Source organism: Scyliorhinus torazame, chromosome 1 (assembly GCF_047496885.1).
Source record: "Scyliorhinus torazame isolate Kashiwa2021f chromosome 1, sScyTor2.1, whole genome shotgun sequence".
NCBI lineage: Eukaryota > Metazoa > Chordata > Chondrichthyes > Carcharhiniformes > Scyliorhinidae > Scyliorhinus > Scyliorhinus torazame.
In genome coordinates this window covers 137,464,084-137,488,386 of record NC_092707.1, presented here as the reverse complement: position 1 = coordinate 137,488,386, position 24,303 = coordinate 137,464,084, and the positions used below count along the sequence as shown (strand labels likewise).

Below are 24,303 nucleotides of genomic sequence, written 5' to 3'. Positions count from 1 at the left end.
AACGGCCGCCAAAGGGATCCAGTGTCAGAGGGCAGGAATCACAGGAGTCCACCTCCAGTTCTGCTGTACCGTCTGGGGAACCACGTAGATGTAGTCAAAGGGCCCGTAAGGCCAAACAATTAGACACTGAGTAAGTTGGCACGGGTGCAGGGCACAGATGAGTTTTAGGGGCTAGGGCACGTGCATGAACTCGTTTGGTTATTAAAGTCAATGTTACACCTACAGAAGCTGCCTTTGTGCTCTGTCCAAAGCGTGCGGGGGGTGTCATGTACGTTGAGCGCAAGTGTGTGTGTGAGGGGTGGTCTTACCTCAGCCACAGGTGAGTCTGCCCCCTTCCCCCTGGGCCGCCATCAACATCCCCCGGGCAGAGGACGGGACCGTGCGCTGCAGTGTCACAGCCGCATGCAGGGATGGTCCGGGTGGATGGTGGTACTGTGGCCATGGGTCAGACATAGTCCAACGATGTGGAGCCAGGAGCTCACCGCAGGGCGGGTTGTCATCATCCTCCATGGCCTGCAATAGACACGCGTCCACCCGCAACTGTGTGAGCCCGGCCCATTGTGCCGCAGGTGGATCGGCAATGGGGGGGGGGTGGTGTGCATGCGGGTGGGGTGGGTGGGGTTGGGGAGGGGGGTGAGGGTGCTGGGTGGGTGGATGGGTGGGGGGTGTGGGTGGTCGGCTGTTGCCATGGTGTGCGGTCTGTGGCCATACTACCCGATTCCCACGCCCATCTAGTCAGTGAAGCGGGCGGCTATCAGTCTGTCCCGTGCCCGCTGGGCCAGCCGGTAACGGTGGACAGCCACCCGCCTGTGTCTGCCCTGACCATTACCCCCATCCCCCTCATCTGGGGAGGACTGCGCCTCTTCCTGCTGCTCCTCCACTCCGCCCTCCTCTGCCTGCGGCACATCGCCCCTCTGCTGGGCTTTGTTGTGCAGGACGCAGCACACCACAATGATGCGGCCGACCCTATCTGACCGATACTGGAGGGCGCCCCCAGAGAGGTCCAGGCACCTGAAACGCATCTTCAGCACGCCAAAGAACCTCTCTATCACTCCCCTTGTCGCTACATGGGCATCATTGTAGCGGTTCTCCGCCTCATTGCGTGGCCTCCGTATAGGCGTCATCAGCCACGATCGCAATGGGTAGCCCCTGTCGCCCAGCAACCAGCCCCTCAGCCGGAGATGGCATCCCTCGTACATGCCGGGGATGGATGACCGCGACAACACGTATGAGTCGTGTACACTGCCTGGGTAACGGGCGCAGACGTGCAGGATCATCATGCGGTGGTCGCAGACCACCTGTATGTTCATCGAATAGGTCCCCTTCCTATTGGTGAACACGGCCCTGTTATCTGCAGGTGGCCGCACGGCGACGTGCATCCCATCGATCGCGTCCTGGACCATGGGGAACCCGGCCACGGCAGAGAAGCCCACGGCCCGGGCATCTTGGCTGGCCCGGTCCACGGGGAAGCGGATGTAGCGGTGCGCCATGGCATATAGGGCATCTGTCACTGCCCGGATGCACCGATGTCTGCGATGTGCCAGACAGGTCCCCACTCGGTGCCTGGAATGACCCCGTTGCATAAAAGTTCAGGGCCACCGTAACCGTGACGGACACGGGGAGAGGGTGTCCCCCGCCAGTGCCACGCGGTGACAGGTGTGCCAGCAGGTGGCAGATGTGTGCCACGGTTTTCCGCCTCATCCGGAGTCTCCTCCTGCATTCCCGGTCCGTGAGGTCCTGGTATGACTGCCGGGGCCGGTACACACGGGGCGCCCTCCGTTGCCGTGGGGCTGCGACGTCCTCCTCCCCCTCCTCGTCCTGTCGGTCAGGTGTCCCTCCAGCCTGGGCGGCTGCCGCCTGTCCCTCTGCGGCAGCCTGCGCCGCCTCTCTGGCATGCTCCTCCTCCTCCTCATCCAGGGCAACATAGACATTAGCGGCTGCCGCCACGGCGACCAACATCGCTGGATGATCGGAAAACATGATGGCCTGGTGGGGGGGAGGGGAACGACGACATGTCATCATTGCCCATATCCCCTCCCCCCAGCCAGGTGGCATGGACCGCATGGGTCCAACTGTTGGAGGCTGGCACCTGGCCAGGTGGACCAACTCACTTGCCCTCGCATCCCCCTCCCCGGCACGGACCCCCCCATCCCCCTCCCCGCCACGGACCCCCCCCAACCTCCACCCCGGCACGGACCCCCCCCAACCTCCACCTCGGCACGGACCCCCCCCCCCCATCCCCCTCCCCGGCACGGACCACACCCCAACCTCCACCCCAGCACGGACCCCAACCTCCTCCCCGGCACGGACCCCCCCCCAACCTCCACCCCGGCACGGACCCCCCCCCATCCCCCTCCCCGGTACGGACACACCCACCCCCCTCCCCGGCACGGAACCCCCCCCCAACCTCCACCCCGGCACGGACCCCAACCTCCTCCCCGGCACGGACCCCCCATCCCCCCCCCCCCCCCCCCCCCGGCGCGGACCCCCCCAACCTCCACCCCGGCACGGACCCCCCCCATCCCCCTCCCAGGCACAGACCCCCCCATCCCCCTCCCCGGCATGGACCCCCCCCCCAACCTCCACCCCGGCACGGACCCCAACCTCCTCCCCGGCAAGGACCCCTCTTCCCCTCCCCGGCACGGACCCCCCCCCATCCCCTTCCCCGGCACGGACCCCCCCCAACCTCCACCCTGGCACGGACCCCAACCTCCTCCCCGGCACGGACCCCCCCCAACTTCCACCCCGGCACGGACCCCAACCTCCTCCCCGGCTCGGACCCCCCCCCCAACCTCCTCCCCGGCACGGACCCCCCATCCCCCTCCCCGGCACGGACCCCCCGCCAACCTCCTCCCCGGCACGGACCCCCCCCCCATCCCCCTCCCCGGCACGGACCCCCCCCCAACCTCCTTCCCGGCACGGACCCCCCCCATCCCCCTCCCCGGCACGGACCCACCCCCCCCTCCCCAACCTCCACCCCGGCACAACAGACACCCCATCCCCCTCCCCGGCACGGACCCCCCTCCCGGCACTCCCCCGGAGCCCAGCCTACTCTAACCACCCTCCCCCCCCCCCCCCGCCGCACACACACACACACACACGACCCGAAACACACCTCTCCTCACACATTCAGACTGCGACCATGCCATCGCCTGCCCAGAGCCAACCCCCCAGGCCGTCACTCACCTCCACGCTGGTCGGCGTGAACCTGGAGCACAGGGTCACGCCGATGAAAAGGAGGTTTAATTTACGTCGACGTGAACGGTCATCACGTCGACTGGACTTCGGCCCATCCAGAAGGGAGAATATCGGCAGGCCGAAAATCGGCAGCCTTGCGCAGACCCGTGCCATTCTCCGACGGCAGCGGCGACATTAACGCCCCGCCGACTTTTCTCCCTTCGGAGACTTCGGCAACCGGCGGGGGCGGGATTCACGGCGGCCAACGGCCATTCTCCGACCCTCTGGGGGGTCGGAGAATGACGCCCATGATGTCCGCTCCCCTTTTTTTTGTTTGGACGAGAAAGAAAAAATAATCAGTCACAGAAACAAGCACCCTTCATTAACAATATCCAAATGTTTCTGTGAACTCGCCCCTCTTTTCGTAAAACAGTCTGACAGTAGATGTGCAGCCACTGTCCAATACAGCACAGTTGAAGGATTCTGCAACCAACACCCTCATTACCGGCGTAAAACTGCTTGTCAATAGGGCAATGCCTTCTTTCTGGTCACTATCTTTTTCCTCTTCTGACTCTTCCGTGTCATGTGTCGCTTCAAACACTCTATCATAATGAGTTGGACAGTTGAAAGCATAATGGTATTGAGAGTCACATCGAAAACATCGATTTATCATGCCCCGTGCATTTCTGGGGTTCATGTTCCTATTGTAGGTTCTAACTGGGTTTCTGTCTTCATAATTTCCTTGTCTCGGTCTCCATCTATAGTCTTGAGCCCTGTTCGTAGCCATACGATTTCGCCATCCTGTTACTAGTGTATCTTCCATATTCTGCCTTATTGCAGGCTGACCTATTTGGGTCATCAGAGCCATCGGAATCGAATGTTTCCGCAGAAACTTTTGTAAAGCTTTTGTCATCTGTTCGAATAAGGTATCCTTATCAGTAAACTGAACTCCTGTCAAAACCAGGAGCCTATCCATGTTGCTCACTCTAGCACAGTCAAGTAATTTAAAGGCCAACACAGACTGTGGAAATTCCAGATTGTGTTTCTGCAGCCTTTTATATAGTCTGCTAAATTCCATTATATAGTCTTCCATGGAGATATCTTCCATTTTCCGGAACTTATCAAAATCCGACCATGCTTCATACGCACTTAACAAGTCATCTTTCTTATAAATCTTATCCCTATAATGTAATAAAGTCTCCAGACCTTCTTCGGAGTCTAACTCTTCCAATTCCAGCTCAGAAACCATATTGTTTCGGATTTTACTGCCATATGGTAGAGAACGAGCCAATGCCATACCTTGTTTTCTTTTTCCCAAAGCAGTTACCTTAGTCCACATAACTACTGCACTTCTCCATTGGTCGTACGATTCCCTTTCAGAAAATAAGGGAGGATAGTCATATCCAGCCATCTTTATCCTGGGTTCAGCCATGTATCTTTTTTTTTTCCTTCTCACTCACTCCTTGGTTTGATCAGGAAAAGTTGTATCTTTCAAATCTTCACATTTGCACAGCAACCATCCTCTGCTACCATTGTTAGACGCTTTAGTTGCTGTGAGAGTCTAAAGTTCTTGTTCCTTTTCACCAAACACCATTTATTTCACTTCCACCGCCTCTGCACAAATCTCTTAACAACACACCACCTGACAGAGGCCACCTGAAGCCCCTTTACATATCAGTGTCAATTAATGGATACTTAACATAAATGAGACAACTAATTGCAATGTCTCTTAACCCATTACTTAACACTGAATGGGCCGGTCAAGCGGGCCCGGGTGTTCGCGCACCTGAAGGGGCTGAAGGCGGATGTGGCCATGCTTCAGGAGACGCACCTGAGGGTGGCAGATCAGATAAGGTTGCGAAAGGGGTGGGTAGGACAGGTGTTTCATTCGGGTTTGGATGCAAACAATCGGGGGGTGGCGATCTTGGTGAGGAAGAGAGTGTCGTTCGAGGCGTTGAGCATTGTGGCAGACAATGGCGGTAGGTATGTGATGGTAAGCTGCAGGGAGAGCAGGTGGTGTTGGTCAATGTATATGCCCCGAATTGGGGCGATGCGGGATTCATGCGGCGTATGCTGGGCCGGATTGCAGATCTGGAGACAGGGGGCCTGATAATGGGGGGGGGATTTCAACATGGTGCTGGACCCGGCACTGATCGCTCTAGGTCTAGGACAGGCAGGAGGCCGGCGGCGGCCAAGGTGCTGAGGGGGTTGATGGACCAGAAGGGAGGGGTGAACCCATGGCGGTTTGCGAGGCCGGGGGCCAGGGAATTTTCATTCTTCTGCCATGTCCACAAGGCCTTCTCCCGGATTGACTTTTTGGTCATGAGCAGGGCGCTGATTCCGAGGGTGGGGGGATACGGCGATAGCCATTTCTGATCATGCTCCGCACTGGGTGGACCTTGAGTTGGGGGAGGAGAGGGACCAGCACCCGCTGTGGCGCCTAGAGGTGGGGTTGCTGGCGGACGAGGAGGTGACCGGGCGGGTCCGGGGGTTTATAGAGAGGTACCTGGAGGCTAATGACAATGGGGAGATGCAAGTAGGGGTGGTCTGGGAGGCGCTGAAGGTGGTGGTCAGAGGAGAGCTGATCTCCATTAGGGCACACAAGGAGAGGGGGGAGAGGAGAGAGAGAGGGAGAAGTTGGTGGGGAAGATGGTGAGGGTGGACAGGAGTAACGCGGAGGCCCCGAAAGAGGGATTGCTTAGGGAGCGGCGTAGCCTCCAGGCTGAGTTCAATTTGTTGACCACAAGGAAGGCGGAGGCGCAGTGGAGGAAGGCACAGGGGGCGGTATATGAATACAGAGAAAAGGCAAGCCGGATGCTGGCGCACCAGCTTCGGAAGCGAGAGGCAGCTAGGGAGATCGGGGGAGTTAGGGATGGAGGAGGGAACACGGTGCGAGTGCGGTGGGTATCAATGGGTCTTCAGGGACTTCTACGAGGAACTGTACCGGTCTGAGCCTCCACTGGAGGAGGGAGGGATGGGCGATGGTGCGTAAGTGGGTGATGGAGGGGGATGAGGCGGCATGGAAGAGGCTGGAGATGGCTTCCTGTGTGGGCTCGAGCCCGGAGGCACTGGTGACGGCGCCGCTGCCGCTTCCTCCAACGAGGTATACCACGAGCCCGGTGGTGGCGGCTACCCTCAAAATTTGGGGGCAATGGAGACGATACAGGGAGGTGGTGGGGGCCTCAGTGTGGTCCCCGATTCGGGGGAACCACCGGTTTGTCCCGGGGAGGATGGACGGAGGGTTCCTGAGCTGGCACAGGGTAGGTATTAGAAGGATGGGGGACCTATTTGTGGACAGGAAGTTCGCGAGCCTGGGTGAGCTGGAGGAGAAGTTCGGGCTCCCTCCGGGGAACACCTTCAGATATATGCAGGTAAGGGCGTTTGGTCGGCAGCAGGTGGTGGAGTTGCCGCCATGCAGGGTGCTGTCGGGGGTGTGGGTTGAAGAGGGGAGGATCTCGGCAACGTATCAGGTGATGCAGGAGGAGGAGGAGGCCTCGGTGGAGGAGCTAAAGGGTAAGTGGGAGGAGGAGTAGGGTGAGGAGATTGACGAGGGGATGTGGGCGGATGCCCTGGGGAGGGTGAACTCTTCCTCCTCTTGCGCAAGGCTCAGCCTCATACAGTTTAAGGTGCTGCATAAGGCTCACATGACCGGGGCAAGGATAAGCCGGTTCTTTGGGTGCGAGGACAGGTGTGTTAGGTGCTCAGGGAGGCCAGCAAACCCCACCCACATGTTCTGGGCGTGCCCGGCGCTGGAGGACTTTTGGAAGGGTGTAGCGAGGACAGTGTCGAGGGTGGTAGGTTCCAGGGTCAAACCGGGCTGGGGGCTCGCAATATTTGGGGTGGCAGAGGAGCCGGGAGTGCAGGAGGTGAAAGAGGCCGGTATTCTGGCCTTTGCGTCCCTGGTAGCCCGGCGAAGGATTCTTCTTCAGTGGAAGGACGCAAGGCCCCCAAGCGTGGAATCCTGGATCAGCGATATGGCGGGGTTCATTTAACAGTGACATGGGGCCGGGATCGAACCCGGGTCTTCAGCGCCTTAGGCAACAGTGCTAACCACTGTGCCACACTATTTTATTGCGCTTTTAACCACCACTGGACATCCAAAGTGCTTTACAGCCAATGAAGTACTTTTAAATTGAGGTCACTGTTGTGATGTAGGGAACGCAGCAGCCAATTTGTGCACAGCAAGCTCCCACAAACAGAAATATGACAATGTTCAGGATTGGATTGGATTGGATTTGTTTATTGTCACATGTACCGAGGTACAGTGAAAAGTATTTTTCTGAGAGCAGCTCAACAGATCATTAAGTACATGAGAAGAAAAGGGAATAAAAGAAAATACATAACAGAGCAACACAACATATACAATGTAACTACAAAAGCACTGGTATCGGATGAAGCATACAGGGTGTAGTGTTCATGAAATCAGTCCATAAGAGGGTCATTTAGGAGTCTGGTGACAGTGGGGAAGAAGCTGTTTTTGAGTCTGTTCGTGCGTGTTCTCAGACTTCTGTATCTCCTGCCCGATGGAAGAAGTTGGAAGAGTGAGTAAGCTGGGTGGGAGGGATCTTTGATTATACTGCCCGCTTTCCCCAGGCAGCGGGAGCTGTAGATGGAGTCAATGGAGGGAGGCAGGTTCGTGTGATGGACTGGGCGGTGTTCACGACTCTCTGAAGTTTCTTGCGGTCCTGGGCCGAGCAGTTGCCATACCAGGCTGTGATGCAGCCTGATAGGATGCTTTTTATGGTGCATCTGTAAAAGTTGGTAAGAGTCAATGTGGACATGCCGAATTTCCTTAGTTTCCTGAGGAAATATAGGCGCTGTTGTGCTTTCTTGATGGTAGCGTCGACGTGGGTGGACCAGGACAGATTTTTGGAGATGTGCACCCCTAGGAATTTGAAACTGCTAACCATCTCCACCTCGGCCCCGTTGATGCTGACAGGGGTGTGTACAGTACTTTGCTTCCTGAAGTCAATTACCAGCTCTTTAGTTTTGCTGGCATTGAGGGAGAGATTGTTGTCGCTACACCACTCCACTAGGTTCTCTATCTCCCTCCTGTATTCGGACTCATCGTTATTCGAGATCCGGCCCACTATGGTCGTATCGTCAGCAAACTTGTAGATGGAGTTGGAACTAAGTTTTGCCACGCAGTCGTGTGTGTACAGGGAGTAGAGTAGGGGGCTAAGTACGCAGCCTTGCGGGACGCCGGTGTTGAGGACTATTGTGGAGGAGGTGTTGTTGTTCATTCTTACTGATTGTGGTCTGTTGGTCATAAAATGGAGGATCCAGTTGCAGAGTGGGGAGCCAAGTCCTAGGTTTTGGAGCTTTGATATGAGCTTGGCTGGGATTATGGTGTTGAAGGCAGAGCTGTAGTCAATAAATAGCAGTCTAATGTAAGAGTCCTTGTTTTCGAGATGCTCTAGGGATGAGTGTAGGGCCAGGGAAATGGTGTCTGATGTGGACCGGTTGCAGCGGTATGCGAATTGCAGTGGATCAAGGCGTTCTGGGAGTATGGAGGTGATGCGCTTCATGATCAACCTCTCGAAGCACTTCATTACGACTGAAGTCAGGGCCACTGGTCGGTAGTCATTGAGGCACGTTGCCTGGTTCTTCTTTGGTACCGGTATGATGGTGGTCTTCTTGAAGCAGGTGGGGACCTCACAGTGGAGTATGGACAGGTTCTGTTCTGAATGATGTTGATTGAGGAATAACATTGAGGACACCACAGATAGCTCCCCTGCTCTTCTTCCAAGTAGTGCCATGGGATCTTTTTATTTTCACCTGAGTTGGCAGCCAGGTCCTATGTTTCAGGGGCTGGTTTAGCACACTGGGCTAAATCACTGGCTTTTAAAGCAGACCAAGGCAGGCCAGCAGCACGGTTCAATTCACGTACCAGCCTCCCCGAACAGGCGCCGGAATGTGGTGACTAGGGGCTTTTCACAGTAACTTCATTGAAGCCTACTCGTGACAATAAGCGATTTTCATTTTCATTTTAATCTGAAAGACAGCATCTGTAAAAGTGTGGCACTCATCTAGCGTTGGTCTGTCAACCCTGGTCTTTATGCTCAAATCCTGGAATGGAACTCAACCCACTGTGTTGTAAACTCAAGAGGCGAGAGTGCTACCAACTGAGTCACGGCTGAAAAGCTTGTTGATTAGTTGCTAATTTTTCTATTTTGATTCAAAGAAGTCTCGGTGATCTGATTTGGATTTATTCATCAATGAGGCTGTAATGCAAAGGCCTCTTTCCCAAACCTCGAGCCTCATAAAATGTTAAGAAAGCAAATAAGAAAAATAAACGAATAAGGGACCATTCAATTAATTAGAGGCTACTTGCTTCTCAAACATTTTTGGATTAGAGGCCAATTAGCAGGTATTTTCTTTTATTTTTAAAAATATATTTATTAAAGTTTTTTACCAACACAATTTTTTCCCCTTACAAACAATAACCCCCCCCCGTAACAAAATAACACGAAATCGCACTGAGCAAGATATATACGTGGCAAAATGGTATATTTACATAGCTTTATACACTGGCTCTCTCCCACACGTGCCAGTTTTCCCCCACCCTTCATGTTATCTCCTGCTCCTCCATCCCCCCCAAGTAATCCACCATTCCCCCCCCCCCCCCCAGGGTTGCTGCTGCTGCTGACGGAACTTTCTCGAACGCTCCGCGAGATAGTCTAGGAACGGTTGCCACCAGCCTGTAGAAGCCCTGCGCAGACCCCCTTAAGGCAAACTTAATCCTCTCCAGCTTTATGAACCCAGCCATGTCGTTTATCCAGGCCTCCACGCGAGGGGGCTTCGCCTCCTTTCACATTAGCAAGATCCTTCGCCGGGCTACTCGGGACGCAAAGGCCAGAATGCCGGCCTCTTTCGCCTCCTGCACTCCCGGCTCGTCCACTACTCCAAATATTGCTCGCCCCCAGCTTGGCTTGACCCCGGACTTTCACCACCTGAGATATTGCTCCCGCCACTCCTCTCCAGAACCCCTCTAGTGCCGGGCATGACCTAAACATATGGACATGGTTCGCCGGACTCCCTGAACACCTTCTGCATCTGTCCTCTACCCCAAAGAACCTACTCAACCTCGCCCCGTCAAGTGCGCTCTGTGAACCATCTTAAATTGTATCAGGCTGAGCCTGGCACATGAGGAGGAGGAATTAACCCTACCCAGGGCATCAGCCCACAAACCTTCCTCGATCTCCTCCCCCAGCTCCTCCCATTTACCCTTCAACTCTTCTGCTAGCGCTTCCCCTCTTCTTTCATCTCTTGGTGTATTGCCGAACCTTGCCCTCCCCGACCCATACACCCGAGATCACCCTGTCTTGAATTTCTTGTGCCGGGAGCAACGGGAATTCCCTGACCTGTCGCCTCACAATAACCCTCACCTGCATATATCTAAATGCATTTCCCGGGGGTAGCTCAAACTTCTCCTCCCCTAGGCTCGCAAATGTCCTGTCAATGAACAGGTCCCCCATTCTTCTAATCCCCACCCGATGCCAGCCCTGGAACCCCCGTCCATCTTCCCCGGGACAAACCGGTGGTTACCCCTGATCTGGGACCACACCGAGGCTCCCACTGCACCCCTGTGCCATCTCCACTGGCCCCAGATCCTTAACGTTGCCGCCACCACCGGGCTCGTGGTATACTTTGCTGGCGAGAACGGCAGCGGTGCCGTCACCAACGCCCCCAAGCTCGTTCCTTTACAGGACGCCATCTCCATCCTCTTCCATGCCGCCCCCTCTCCCTCCATAACCCACTTGCGGATCATCGCCACATTTGCTGCCCAGTAGTAGCTCCCTAGGTTTGGCAGCGCCAACCCTCCTCGGTCCCTGCTGCATTCCAGGAACCCTCTCCTTACCCTCGGGGTCTTATTCGCCCACACAAACCCCATAATACTCCTACCTACTCTCTTGAAAAAGCCCTTGGTGAGGCTTCCGGGTGCGGCGATGACCAGCTGAGTCGCACGTTTCGGCAGCTCCCGGTGAAACGGACTTTTGTGCTCTTGATAGGAGCCCCAACGGCAATTTTGACGGCTAAAAACACTGTGCGGTAAACCAGAAGGGAAATCCCCCCTGGATACGGATGAAAAAAGGAGAAAGTGGCCGGATTGCAGTGGATCCTTTAGAACAGCGGCAAGGAAGGCAAGCAAAAACCAAGATGGCGTCGGAAGGTGGCAGTTTAACATGGGGCCCTGAGCAACAAGAGTTCTTGAAATGCTGTGTGGAAGAGCTCAAAAAGGAAATGAAGAAAGAGCTGTTGGCCCCGATACTACAGGCGATCGAAGGGCTAAAGGAGGAACAAAAGACCCAGGAGCGGGAGCTTCGGGTCGTGAAGGCAAAGGCAGCCAAGAATGAGGACGACATACAGGGCCTGGTGGTGAAGACGGAGACGCATGAGGCACATCAGAAACGATGTGTGGAAAGGTTGGAGGCACTGGAGAACAACGCAAGGAGGAACAACCTGAGGATTCTTGGTCTTCCTGAAGGTTGTGGAGGGAGCGGACATCGGGCATATGTGAGCACGATGCTGCACTCGTTAATGGGAGCGGAGGCCCCGGCGGGTCCGTTGGAGGTGGAGGGAGCATACCGAGTGATGGCGCGAGGGCCGAGAGCAGGAGAAATTCCCAGAGCCATAGTGGTGAGATTCCTCCGTTTTAAAGATAGAGAAATGGTCCTTAGATGGGCAAAGAAAACTCGGAGCAGTAAATTGGAGAACGCGGTGATCCGCGTTTATCAAGACTGGAGTGCGGAAGGTGGCGAGAAGGAGGGCGAGCTTTAATCGGGCCAAGGCGGTGCTTCATAAAAAGAAGATAAAATTTGGAATGCTGCAACGGCAAGACTGTGGGTCACATATCGAGGGAGGCACCACTACTTTGAGACGGCGGATGAAGCGTGGACTTTTATTGTGGAAGAAAAACTGGAATGAGCGGGTTATTAAAAAGAACGTTTGAACAAAGTGGTGGGGCGAATGTGGGGGGCAAAGAGGGGGGTTAAAAAGGGGGGAAAGAGGAGTTTTATGTACTAATCCTGCGATGTGGTAACTTTTCTCTCTTCCACAGGTGGTGATGGGGGAGGAGGGGAGGTGGAGGAGATGGGGCGTTGGCCATTGGGGGCGGGGCCAAGGGAGAAGCGCGGGCTTGGTTCCCGCGCTATGATAATTATGGCGGGAATAGAGAAGCAGGAAGGAGGGGGCGTCGCACGGTGCGAGCCGAGGTCACGGGGGGAAGCCGAGGTCGGCCAGAGTTTGCTGACTTCTGGGAGCAACATGGGGGGAGTAATTACGCTAGCGGGGGATCTAGCGGGGGGGTGGGAGGGGGGAATTACTGGGTTGCGGCTGCTGGGGAGAGGGGGGAGCTGGTATGGGAGGAGATGGGCGGGGGGACACCGCCTGGGGGAGATACAGCTGCGTGGGAACCGGGTGAGGAGCTGGAAAAAGGTGATGGCTAATCGACAAGGGGGGGGGGGGGGTAGGAAGCCCCCCAACCCGGCTGATCACGTGGAACATGAGGGGGCTGAACGGGCCGATAAAGAGGGCACGGGTACTCGCACACCTTAAGAAACTTAAGGCAGATGTGGTTATGTTACAGGAAACGCACCTGAAACTGATAGACCAGGTTAGGCTACGCAAAGGATGGGTGGGGCAGGTGTTCCATTCGGGGCTAGATGCAAAAAACAGGGGGGTGGCTATATTAGTGGGGAAGCGGGTAATGTTCGAGGCAAAGACTATAGTGGCGGATAACGGGGGCAGATACGTGATGGTGAGTGGCAAACTACAGGGGGAGACGGTGGATTTGGTTAACGTATATGCCCCGAACTGGGATGATGCCAATTTTATGAGGCGGATGCTAGGACGCATTCCGGACCTAGAGATGGGAAAGCTGATAATGGGGGGAGATTTTAATACGGTGTTGGAACCAGGGCTGGATAGGTCGAAGTCCAGGACTGGAAGGAGGCCGGCAGCAGCCAAGGTACTTAAAGATTTTATGGAGCAGATGGGAGGTGTAGACCCGTGGAGATTTAGCAGACCTAGGAGTAAGGAGTTCTCGTTTTTCTCCTATGTCCATAAAGTCTACTCGCGAATAGACTTTTTTGTGCTGGGAAGGGCGTTGATCCCGAAGGTGAGGGGAACGGAGTATACGGCTATAGCCATTTCGGATCACGCTCCACACTGGGTAGACTTGGAGATAGGGGAGGAAACAGGAGGGCGCCCACCCTGGAGAATGGACATGGGACTAATGGCAGATGAGGGGGTGTGTCTAAGGGTGAGGGGGTGCATTGAAAAGTACTTGGAACTCAATGATAATGGAGAGGTCCAGGTGGGAGTGGTCTGGGAGGCATTGAAGGCGGTGGTTAGAGGGGAGCTGATATCAATAAGGGCACATAAAGGGAAGCAGGAGAGTAAGGAACGGGAGCGGTTGCTGCAAGAACTTTTGAGGGTGGACAGACAATATGCGGAAGCACCGGAGGAGGGACTGTACAGGGAAAGGCAAAGGCTACATGTAGAATTTGACTTGCTGACTACGGGCACTGCAGAGGCACAATGGAGGAAGGCACAGGGTGTACAGTACCAATATGGGGAGAAGGCGAGCAGGTTGCTGGCACACCAATTGAGGAAAAGGGGAGCAGCGAGGGAAATAGGGGAGTGAGGGATGAGGAAGGAGAGATGGAGCGGGGAGCGGAGAGAGTGAATGGAGTATTCAAGACATTTTATAAAAAATTATATGAAGCTCAACCCCCGATGAGGGGGGAGAGAATGATGGGCTTCTTGGATCGGCTGGAATTTCCCAAGGTGGAAGAGCAGGAAAGGGTGGGACTGGGAGCACAGATCGAGGTAGAAGAAGTGGTGAAAGGAATTAGGAGCATGCAGGCGGGAAAGGCCCCGGGACCGGATGGATTCCCAGTCGAATTCTATAGAAAATATGTGGACTTGCTCGCCCCAGTATTGACGAGGACCTTTAATGAGGCAAAGGAAAGGGGACAACTGCCCCCGACTATGTCTGAAGCAACGATATCGCTTCTCTTAAAGAAGGAAAAGGTCCCGCTACAATGCGGGTCCTATAGACCTATTTCCCTCCTAAATGTAGATGCCAAGATCCTGGCCAAGGTAATGGCAATGAGAATAGAGGAATGTGTCCCGGGGGTGGTCCACGAGGACCAAACTGGGTTTGTGAAGGGGAGACAGCTGAACACGAATATACGGAGGCTGTTCGGGGTAATGATGATGGCCCCACGAGAGGGGGAAACGGAGATAGTAGTGGCGATGGATGCCGAGAAAGCATTTGATAGAGTGGAGTGGGATTATTTGTGGGAGGTGTTGAGGAGATTTGGTTTTGGAGAGGGGTATGTTAGATGGGTGCAGCTGTTGTATAGGGCCCCGATGGCGAGCGTGGTCACGAATGGACGGGGATCTGCATATTTTCAGCTCCATAGAGGGACAAGGCAGGGATGCCCTCTGTCCCCATTATTGTTTGCACTGGCGATTGAGCCCCTGGCGATAGCGTTGAGGGGTTCCAAGAAGTGGAGGGGAGTACTTAGAGGAGGAGAAGAACACCGGGTATCTTTGTATGCAGACGATTTGCTACTATACGTGGCAGACCCGGCGGAGGGGATGCCAGAAATAATGCGGATACTTGGGGAGTTTGGGGATTTTTCAGGGTATAAATTGAACATGGGGAAAAGTGAGTTGTTTGTGGTGCATCCAGGGGAGCAGAGTAGAGAAATATAGTACCTACCGTTGAGGAAGGTAACAGGGGACTTTCGTTACCTGGGGATCCAGATAGCCAAGAATTGGGGCACATTGCATAGGTTAAATTTAACGCGGTTGGTGGAACAAATGGAGGAGGATTTTAAGAGATGGGATATGGTATCCCTGTCACTGGCAGGGAGGGTGCAGGCAGTTAAGATGGTGGTCCTCCCGAGATTCCTCTTTGTGTTTCAGTGCCTCCCGGTGGTGACCACGAAGGCTTTTTTTAAAAGGACTGAAAAGAGCATCATGGGTTTTGTGTGGGCCGGGAAGACCCCGAGAGTAAGGAAGGGATTCTTACAGCGTAGCAGGGATAGGGGGGGGCTGGCACTACCGAGCCTAAGTGAGTATTATTGGGCCGCTAATATTTCAATGGTGAGTAAGTGGATGGGAGAGGAGGAGGGAGCGGCGTGGAAGAGATTAGAGAGGGCGTCCTGTAGGGGGACTAGCCTACAGGCTATGGTGACAGCCCCATTGCCGTTCTCACTGAGGAACTACACCACAAGCCCGGTGGTGGTGGCTACACTGAAGATTTGGGGACAGTGGAGACGGCATAGGGGAAATACTGGAGCCTTGGGGGGGGTCCCCGATAAGAAACAACCATAGGTTTGCCCCGGGGGGAATGGATGGGGGATATGGAATGTGGCAAAGAGCAGGAATAACGCAACTGAAAGATCTGTTTGTGGATGGGAAGTTCGCGAGTCTGGGAGCGCTGACCGAGAAATATGGGTTGCCCCAAGGGAATGCATTCAGGTATATGCAACTGAGGGCTTTTGCGAGGCAACAGGTGAGGGAATTCCCGCAGCTCCCGACACAAGAGGTGCAGGACAGAGTGATCTCAAAGACATGGGTGGGGGATGGTAAGGTGTCAGATATATATAGGGAAATGAGGGACGAAGGGGAGACTATGGTAGATGAACTAAAAGGGAAATGGGAAGAAGAGCTGGGGGAGGAGATCGAGGAGGGGCTGTGGGCAGATGCCCTAAGCAGGGTAAACCCGTCGTCCTCGTGTGCCAGGCTAAGCCTGATTCAGTTTAAGGTATTACACAGGGCACATATGACTGGAGCACGGCTCAGTAAATTTTTTGGGGTGGAGGATAGGTGTGCAAGGTGCTCGAGAAGCCCAGCGAATCATACCCATATGTTTTGGTCATGCCCGGCACTACAGGGGTTTTGGATGGGGGTGACAAAGGTGCTTTCAAAAGTAGTGGGGGTCCGGGTCGAACCAAGCTGGGGGTTGGCTATATTTGGGGTTGCACAAGAGCCGGGAGTGCAGGAGGCGAGAGAGGCCGATGTTTTGGCCTTTGCGTCCCTAGTAGCCCGGCGCAGGATATTGTTAATGTGGAAAGAAGCCAGGCCCCCGGGGGTGGAGACCTGGATAAATGACATGGCAGGGTTTATAAAGCTAGAGCGGATTAAGTTCGTTCTAAGGGGGTCGGCTCAAGGGTTCACCAGGCGGTGGCAACCGTTCGTCGAATACCTCGCAGAGAGATAGATGGAATGGAAAAAAGAAGGCAGCAGCAGCAGCCCAGGATCCGGGGGGGGGGGGGGGGGGGGGGGGGGAGGAGGAGGAACCAGAAGGACTCTCAGGGTTGTTAATATATACTGTATAATATGTATAGGTCGTTGCGACAGATAATTATATATTGGACTGTTAAATTATATTTTTGGAGAGTGTTACTTGTGATAAGGCAGTTGCCAATTAGGGTTAGTTTTCATTTTTGTTATTTATTATTTATTCATTTTTTGTTTATAAAATAGGTCATTGTTATTTGTGTTGTTATAATATTGTGTAAAGGATGCACAATGTACTGTGTTGGTTGACCAAAAATTTTCAATAAAATATTTATTAAAAAAAAAGAAAAAGCCCTTGGTGATCACGATGGGAAGGCACTGAAACACAAACAAAAACCTCGGAAGGACCACCATGTTGACCAGCTGCACTCTACCCGCCAGCAAGAGCGGTAACATGTCCCATCTTTTGAAGTCCACCTCCATTTGGTCCACCAACCTCGTCAGATTCAGTTTCTGTCGGGCCCCTCAACTCCTGGCTATCTGGATCCCCAGATACCGAAAACTCCCCACCGCCCTCCTCAGCGGTAGCTCCCCTATCCCTCTTTCTTGGTCCCCTGCCTGTAATACAAAAAGCTCACTCTTCCCTACATTGAGTTTATAGCCCGAGAACTCCCCAAACTCAAACTCCCTAAGAGTCTGCATGACCTCCACCATCCCCTCCATTGGGTCCGCCACGTACAGCAACAGGTCATCCGCGTATAGCGACACCCGATGCTCTTCTCCCCCTCGGACCCCCCCCCCCCCCCATTTATTAGACTCCCTCAGTGAAAAGGCCAAGGGTTCGATCGCCAATGCAAACAACAGGGGGGACAGGCGCTGCCTCGTTCCTTGATACGGCCGAAAATACTCCGACCTCCGCCGGTTCGTCACTACACTCGCCACCGGGGCTCTGTAAAGGAGCTTAACCCAGCTGATAAACCCTCCCCCGAACCCAAACCTACGCAACACCTCCCAGAGGTACTCCCACTCTACTCGGTCAAAGGCCTTTTCCGCGTCCATAGCTGCCACTATCTCCGCCTCTCCCTCCTCCGATGGCATCATTATCACGTTTAAGAGCCGCCGCACATTCATATTTAATTGCCTGCCCTTTACAAATCCCGTCTGGTCCTCATGAATCACCCCCGGAACACAATCCTCAATCCTCGTGGCCAGCACTTTTGCCAATAACTTAGCGTCCACATTCAGGAGCGAAATCGGCCTGTACGATCCACATTGCAGTGGGTCCTTGTCTTGCTTTAGAATCAAGGAAATTGTCGCCTCCGACATTGTCGGGGGCAGGGTCCCCTCCTCTCTTGCCTCGTTAAAGGTCCTCACTAGTAGCGGGGCCAACAGATCTACGTACTTTCTATAGAACTCCACCGGGAACCCGTCCGGCCCCGGGGCCTTCCCCGCCTGCATACTCCCCAAACCCTTGCTCAGCTCCTCCAACCCGATTGGTGCCCCCAAACCAGCCACCTCTTGCTCCCCCACCCTCGGGACCCTCAGTTTGTCTAGGAATCATCTCATCCCCTCTTCCCCCCCCCCCCCCCCCCCCCCCCCCCGGGGGCTGGGATCTGTACAGCTCTTCATAGAAGGCCTTGAATACCTTGTTTATTTTTGTTACACTCCGAACCGTGGCTCCCCTTCCATCTTTGATTCCCCCGCAGGTATTTTCTGTTACCAAGAAAAATTGTCTTTAGATTTTAAAAATTTTGTTCTTTAAAATGAAACAGAAACTTGTATGGTGGATACATAAAAGTTGAACATATGTATCGGAAAACCTATTTGTACAGAACATTGCACATTATTATACTTTACCTTTTATGAAAATTCTATTTGTAATGTTTTTTAAAATTCATTTCTGGATGCAGGTGTCACTGGCTGGTGAGGTGTTTATTGCCCATCCCTAATTGCCCTTGAACTGCTCGGTCATTTTCAGAGGGCAGTTAAGAGTCAACCATACCGTTGTGGATCTGGAGTCACATGTAGGCCAGACCAGGTAAGGATGGTAGATTTCCTTCCCTAAAGGACATTAGTGAACCAGATGGGTCCAGACGATCGACCATGGTCATCTTTAGACTTTTAATTCCAGATTTTTATTGAATTCAAATTTCACCATCCCAGAACATTACTCTGGGTCTATGAATTACTAGTCCAGTGTCAATACCAATATGCCATTGCCTCCCGTCGTGGAATAAAACAACCCAAAAAGATATGTAGGGTAGGTGAATTTGCCACGCTAAATTTCTCCTTCATTGGAAAAAAAAGAATTGGGTACTCTAAATTTATTTTTTTTAAAGAAAAAAATATATATATTTATTTCTGAGGACTAGGAAATGGCAAAACTTCTGATTAATATCTTTTATTCATTGAATGATTGATATAATTCATCACCTGCAGTGCCTATGAGACTTATACCAAAGAAATACAATGGGCTAATCAGGTGTTGTAAGAGTGTCTGTTCATACAAAGTTTTTCCAACAAAAATTTTCAACCAGTTAAACCCCCACCCCCGTAACAGAAAAGAAAAAGAAAAAAGAGCAGAACAAAACATAAACATATCAATCAAACATAATACAGAACTTATACAATGGGTTTCTGGCGCACATATTAACCCTCCCGTATGTTTTTACAAATACCACCTGGGAAAAAACCCCTCCCCCACTCGCCCAAATATCCCCCCCCCCGAAAGAAACACACCCCTACCCTCCCCCCCCTCCCTGGGTTGCTGCTGCTGCTGACCGAGCTCCTTCTAACGCTCCGCGAGACAGTCTAGGAACGGTTGCCACCGCCTGAAGAACCCCTGCGCAGACCCTCTCAAGGCAAACTTTATCCTCTCCAGCTTAATGAACCCTGCCATGTCGTTTTTCCAGGCTTCCACACTGGGGGGCTTTGCGTCCTTCCATAATAGCAAGATCCTCCGCCGGGCTACCAGGGATGCAAAGGCCAGGATATCGGCCTCTTTCACCTCCTGCACTCCCGGCTCGTCCGTCACCCCAAATAATGCCAGCCCCCAACTTGGTTTGACCTGGACTTTCACCACCTTGGACATAGTCCTCGCGAAACCCCTCCAGAACCCTTCCAGTGCCGGGCACGACCAAAACATGTGGACGCGATTCGTCGGGCTTCCCGAGCACCTCCCACATCTGTCCTCCACCCCAAAGAACCTACTTAGCCTTGCCCCTGTCATATGCACTCTGTGAATAACCTTAAACTGTATCAGGCTGAGCCTGGCACATGAGGAAGAGGAATTAACCCTACTCGGGGCATCAGCCCACAGACCCTCTTCAATCTCCTCCCCCAACTCCTCCTCCCACTTGCCCTTCAGCTCCTCTACCGAAGCCTCCCCCCTTCTTTCATCTCCTGATATATCGCCGAAACCTTGCCTTCTCCGACCCATACACCCGAAATCACCCTGTCCTGAATCCGCTGTGCCGGGAGCGACGGGAATTCCCTCACAAACGCCCTCACTTGCATATACCTGAACGCATTTCCCGGGGGTAACCTGAACTTCTCCTCCAGCGCCCCTAGGCTCGCAAACGTCCCGTCTATAAACAGGTCCCCCATCCTTCTGAATCCCTGCCCGATGCCAGCTCCGAAACCCCCCATCCATCCTCCCTGGGACGAACCGATGGTTCTCCCGGATCGGGGACCACACCGAGGCTCCCATCTCACCCCTATGTCGTCTCCACTGCCCCCAGATCTTTAGCAATGCCGGCACTACCGGACTCGTGGTGTACCTTGTCGGCGAGAGCGGCAGTGGTGCCGTCACCAGCGCCCTCAGGCTCGTTCCTTTGCAGGACGCCACCTCCAACCTCTCCAACCTCGAGAAACCTCGGGAGGACCATCATTTTAATCGACTAAGTGTCTGTTGTCTTGGCTACTCACACTGGTCTAAAGAAGAATAGGTATTTGCTACTGTATCTTTACAGGGTGAATTGCATCATCCTAATGTGATGCTATTACATCAGCATGTCTTAACTATATCTAATATACTTTAATGCATTTACTAACACGTCACTATCTTGTAGCCAGACTACCTTCATGCTCTTTTTCCCCACAGAAAGTTTTTGCCTCAACTACTTCCTGTGGTAACGAATTGCGCAGGCTCACCACTCTCTGGGTGAAGAAATTTGTCCTAAATGGTCTTCCCCGTATCCTCAGACTGTGACCCCTGGTTCTGGACACACCCACTGTGGGAAACATCCTTCCTGCATCTACCCTGTCTGGGCCTGGCAGAATTCTATCGGATTCTATGGGATTCCCCCCTCATTCTTCTGAATTCTAGCAAACACAAATCCTCACCGATTCAATCTCTCCTCATACATCAGTCCCACCATCCCAGGAATCAGCCTGGTACACCTTCGCTGCACTCCCTCTACAGCAAGAACATCCTTCCTCAGATAAGGAGACTAAAACTGCACACAATGGGCGGGATCTTCCGGAAAAATTTCCAAGTGTTGCAGCGAGCGGGAATTGCCATGGGTTTCCCGGCGCTCGGCCCAGCGAAACCAGCAATGGTCCATGTAAGGAGGCCTCACGGGCTTCTCGTTGCAAATAACGCATCGCCAACCTACTCGCCAGCACCCTCCCCCCCCAATCCCCCCCCCCCCCCGCCCCCAAGCAACGCAACAAGGCCGAGCAGCACTTAAACTGCACCTGCTAGGCCAACCCCAGCCAGCTCGCAATAATGGCGCCTAGGAGACCAGCCCCAAGATTTGGGGATGCTGACCTGGTGAAGCATCCTGGACACGGTAGAGACCAGGAGGGATGTCCTGTTCCCCCGGGGGTCCCGGAGGGTGAGCCACAAGGCAGCCAGTGCTGCCTGGGATGAGGTGGCGGTAGCCGTTAGTGCCAACAGCCTGGCCAAGAGGACTAGCAAGCAGTGCAGGAAGAAGGTCAATGACCTACACCGGGCAGCCCATAAGTAGACCCCCTCCCCCCAAGGGAGCATCCACCCCCCAACTCTCCAAGTTACCCCCAGCTCTCCCTCCCCCTTTCCCCCAACCCCGCCTTCACACACGCTCTCCCACCACTCGTGTGGTTAGTGATGCTCTCTCTGTGTCTCCTCAGGAAATGCTCTCCCACAATCTTTGGGAGAGGACCCAGACTGGTGGTGGGGTGCCGGACTTGAGAGTCCTCATCTCCTTCGAGGAGCGGGCCCTGGAGGTGACTGGTGTGGCCACGCAAAGGGCGGTCACCAACGCGGAGGCAGGCGGACGCCGCAGAGGTGAGGAACCACCAGGCTCACCCGGAGAATCTGTCAAACGTGATTGCCTTACTGACTGACCCATCCCTCCCACTGACCATTCTCCCGCTGGTCCGCCAGCCGGCAGCGCCAGACCATCCTAGGTGGCCCCTCTCCTGATTCCGAGGAGAACTCTGAGGATGCCACCATAATAGTCGCAGCACAGCTGTCATCCCCACCCTCAACCAGGGCAGATACACACACCTCGGTGGGACATGTCAGTGGACAAGCTTTTGGGGCACAATCTGGTGTGCACCACACTGCTGTACATTAGGTGGAGACAGGAACCCCCAGGCGAGACAGCAGTTGGAAGTCAGCTGGACCCCAGGACCCAGCTGGGTCCCAGCCTGATGCTGAGCCTCTGGAAGTGGGTGACTCGGAGCTGATATGAGACGATAGAGAGCGGCCGGGTCATTCAGAGGGAGATGTCAGCATCACTCCAGCAGATCCATAGCTGCTTGGAAGAGTCCCAGAGGCCAGGGCCACAGGAGATGGCGCTGGCAATGACTGGCACAGAGGCCAACACTGCTAGGGTGGTGACCACAGTGGAGAGCCTGGTGCACGATGTCGGCACCATGAGCGAAGGTGTCGCGCAGTCAGTGATGGCCATGACTGAGGGTCTCGCCGGGAGTCCGACTCGCTGGGGGATGTCACCCAGCACGGGATAACCTTGATGAGGTTCTGCGAGACATGTCCCACTCTCAGATGGGCATGGCTGAGGCACTGCGGAGCATGTCCCAGTCTCAGGTGGGCACAGCTGAGGCACTGCAGAGCATGTCCCAGTCACTGAAGAGCATCACTGAGGGCATCGACACGATGGTGCGGACCATGGGGAGCCGCCAGGGCTGGTAGAGCCAGGTGATGCAAGAGCAGCCGGGCTCGAACCAGCTGCTCCCCCCATCCCAAGGCGAACCCCAGGGCCCTATATGCACCGATCGGGAGGAGGGGCGCTGGGTGCCATCCTGGACCTGTCCATCCTGGACAGTGGTCAGCAGCTCCCCCGAGTTCCACCCCTCTGATGAGGCCGTGCCTGCAGGGGTTTATTTTTAAAAAATAAATTTAGAGTACCCAATTCATCTTTTCCAATTATGAGGCAATTTTAGCGTGGCCAATCCACCTAACCTGCACATCTTTGGGTTGTGGGGGAGAAACCCACGCAAACACGGGGAGAATGTGCAAACTCCACACGGCCAGTGACCCAGAGCCTGGATTGAACCTGGGACCTTGGCGGCGTGAGATAGCAATGCTAACCACTGTGCCACCGTGCTGCCCCATTAAACAACTTTTTGCGCAACCATTATGATGCTTCTGTCACTTTTGTCCACAATGCAGGCTGACCCCGGACCCTTTGCCCATCGCTCCTGGCAACCTCCCTCCCCATGGCACCCACCTACCCTCCGGCTGTGGTTATGACCCCAGAGCTTTGAACCATCCCCTGGGTGTTCGGATGTTGGCTGCTACGTGTGTGGTGTTGTCTTCCGAGGTGTCCAGGCACAAGGTGCGATTGGAATGCTAGGCAATGACTCCCACATGCTCCAGCTACCCACGGGAATCCACTTGGCATGTGTCAAGTACTCACTTAACCACGATTGCTAAATCCCTATTAGCGATAGCCGCGCAGCCAGAGTCCTCTGCAGTCGGTGATCGGTGGGGCAGACGGGCAGGGACAAGAGTTGCCCCCGGAATGGGGTTGGGATCCAGGGTTTGGCATGGTGGTGCCGCAAGTGATTGCCCCCCCCAGCACCCCTTCCCCACCCATCCATGGCAGCTCACCCCTGCAAAGGGTCCCCACCCCCCGCCGAGCACTGAGGTGGCAAGCCCAGTGCACCCGGGCTTTTTGCCTGTGAGCAGAGATTGCTACTCACCTCCTCGGCCCCCCACGGAAGCCATTCCATCGGGTTCACCTTTTTCAAAAGGACTACTAATCGGCACCAGCGTGAACACTTGCTGGGGAAGCAGATGAACGACAGGAGGCTGTTGGATAAGGGGTGGCGCTCGTTAATTGTACGGAAATGGGGCTTAAGTGATGATAATTGGTTTCTCGCTCCGCTACGGCGAGATCCCGATTACACCTACGGGAGCGGGCCGGTTGCATCGCAAATGGCTTAGCGCCTGGAGCAGATCTCGTTTTTGGCCTCTCCCGCTATTCACCGGCCTCGTTACGCTTGAGCACGAGTATAACGAGGCTCGAAGATTGTGCCCAATATTCCAGGTGTGGACTCATCAAGGCCCTGAATAACTGCAACAAGACATCCCTGCTCCTGTTCTCGAATCCTCTCGCAATGAAGGCCAGCATACCATTTATCTTCTTTACCGCCTGCTGCAACTGCATGCTTACCTTCAGCGACTGGTGTACGAGGACACCCAGGTCTCGTGACATATTCCCCTCTCCTAATTTATGGCCATTCAGATAATAGTCTGCTTTCTCATTTTTGCTAACAAAGTGGATAATCTTGTATTTAACCAAATTATACTGCATCTGCCATTCATTTGCCCACTCACTCAACTTGTCCAAATCACATTGAAGGACCTCTGCATCCTTCTCACAGCTCACCCTCCCACCCAACTTGGTGTCATCT

The 24,303-nt window shown here is 54.3% G+C and overlaps 1 long non-coding RNA gene across 1 annotated transcript in view; it reads right to left on the bottom strand.

The window, feature by feature from the left end:
- Nucleotides 1-23,699, bottom strand: part of LOC140413333 (uncharacterized) — a 32,222-nt gene extending 8,523 nt beyond the window's left edge. Inside the window, exons 1-2 of the long non-coding RNA XR_011942511.1 lie at nt 23,590-23,699; nt 18,083-18,150 (exon numbers count right to left, since the gene is read on the bottom strand). This is a non-coding gene — a long non-coding RNA (uncharacterized lncRNA). The remainder of the gene's footprint in view (nt 1-18,082; nt 18,151-23,589) is intronic.
- Nucleotides 23,700-24,303: the final 604 nt, after the last annotated feature.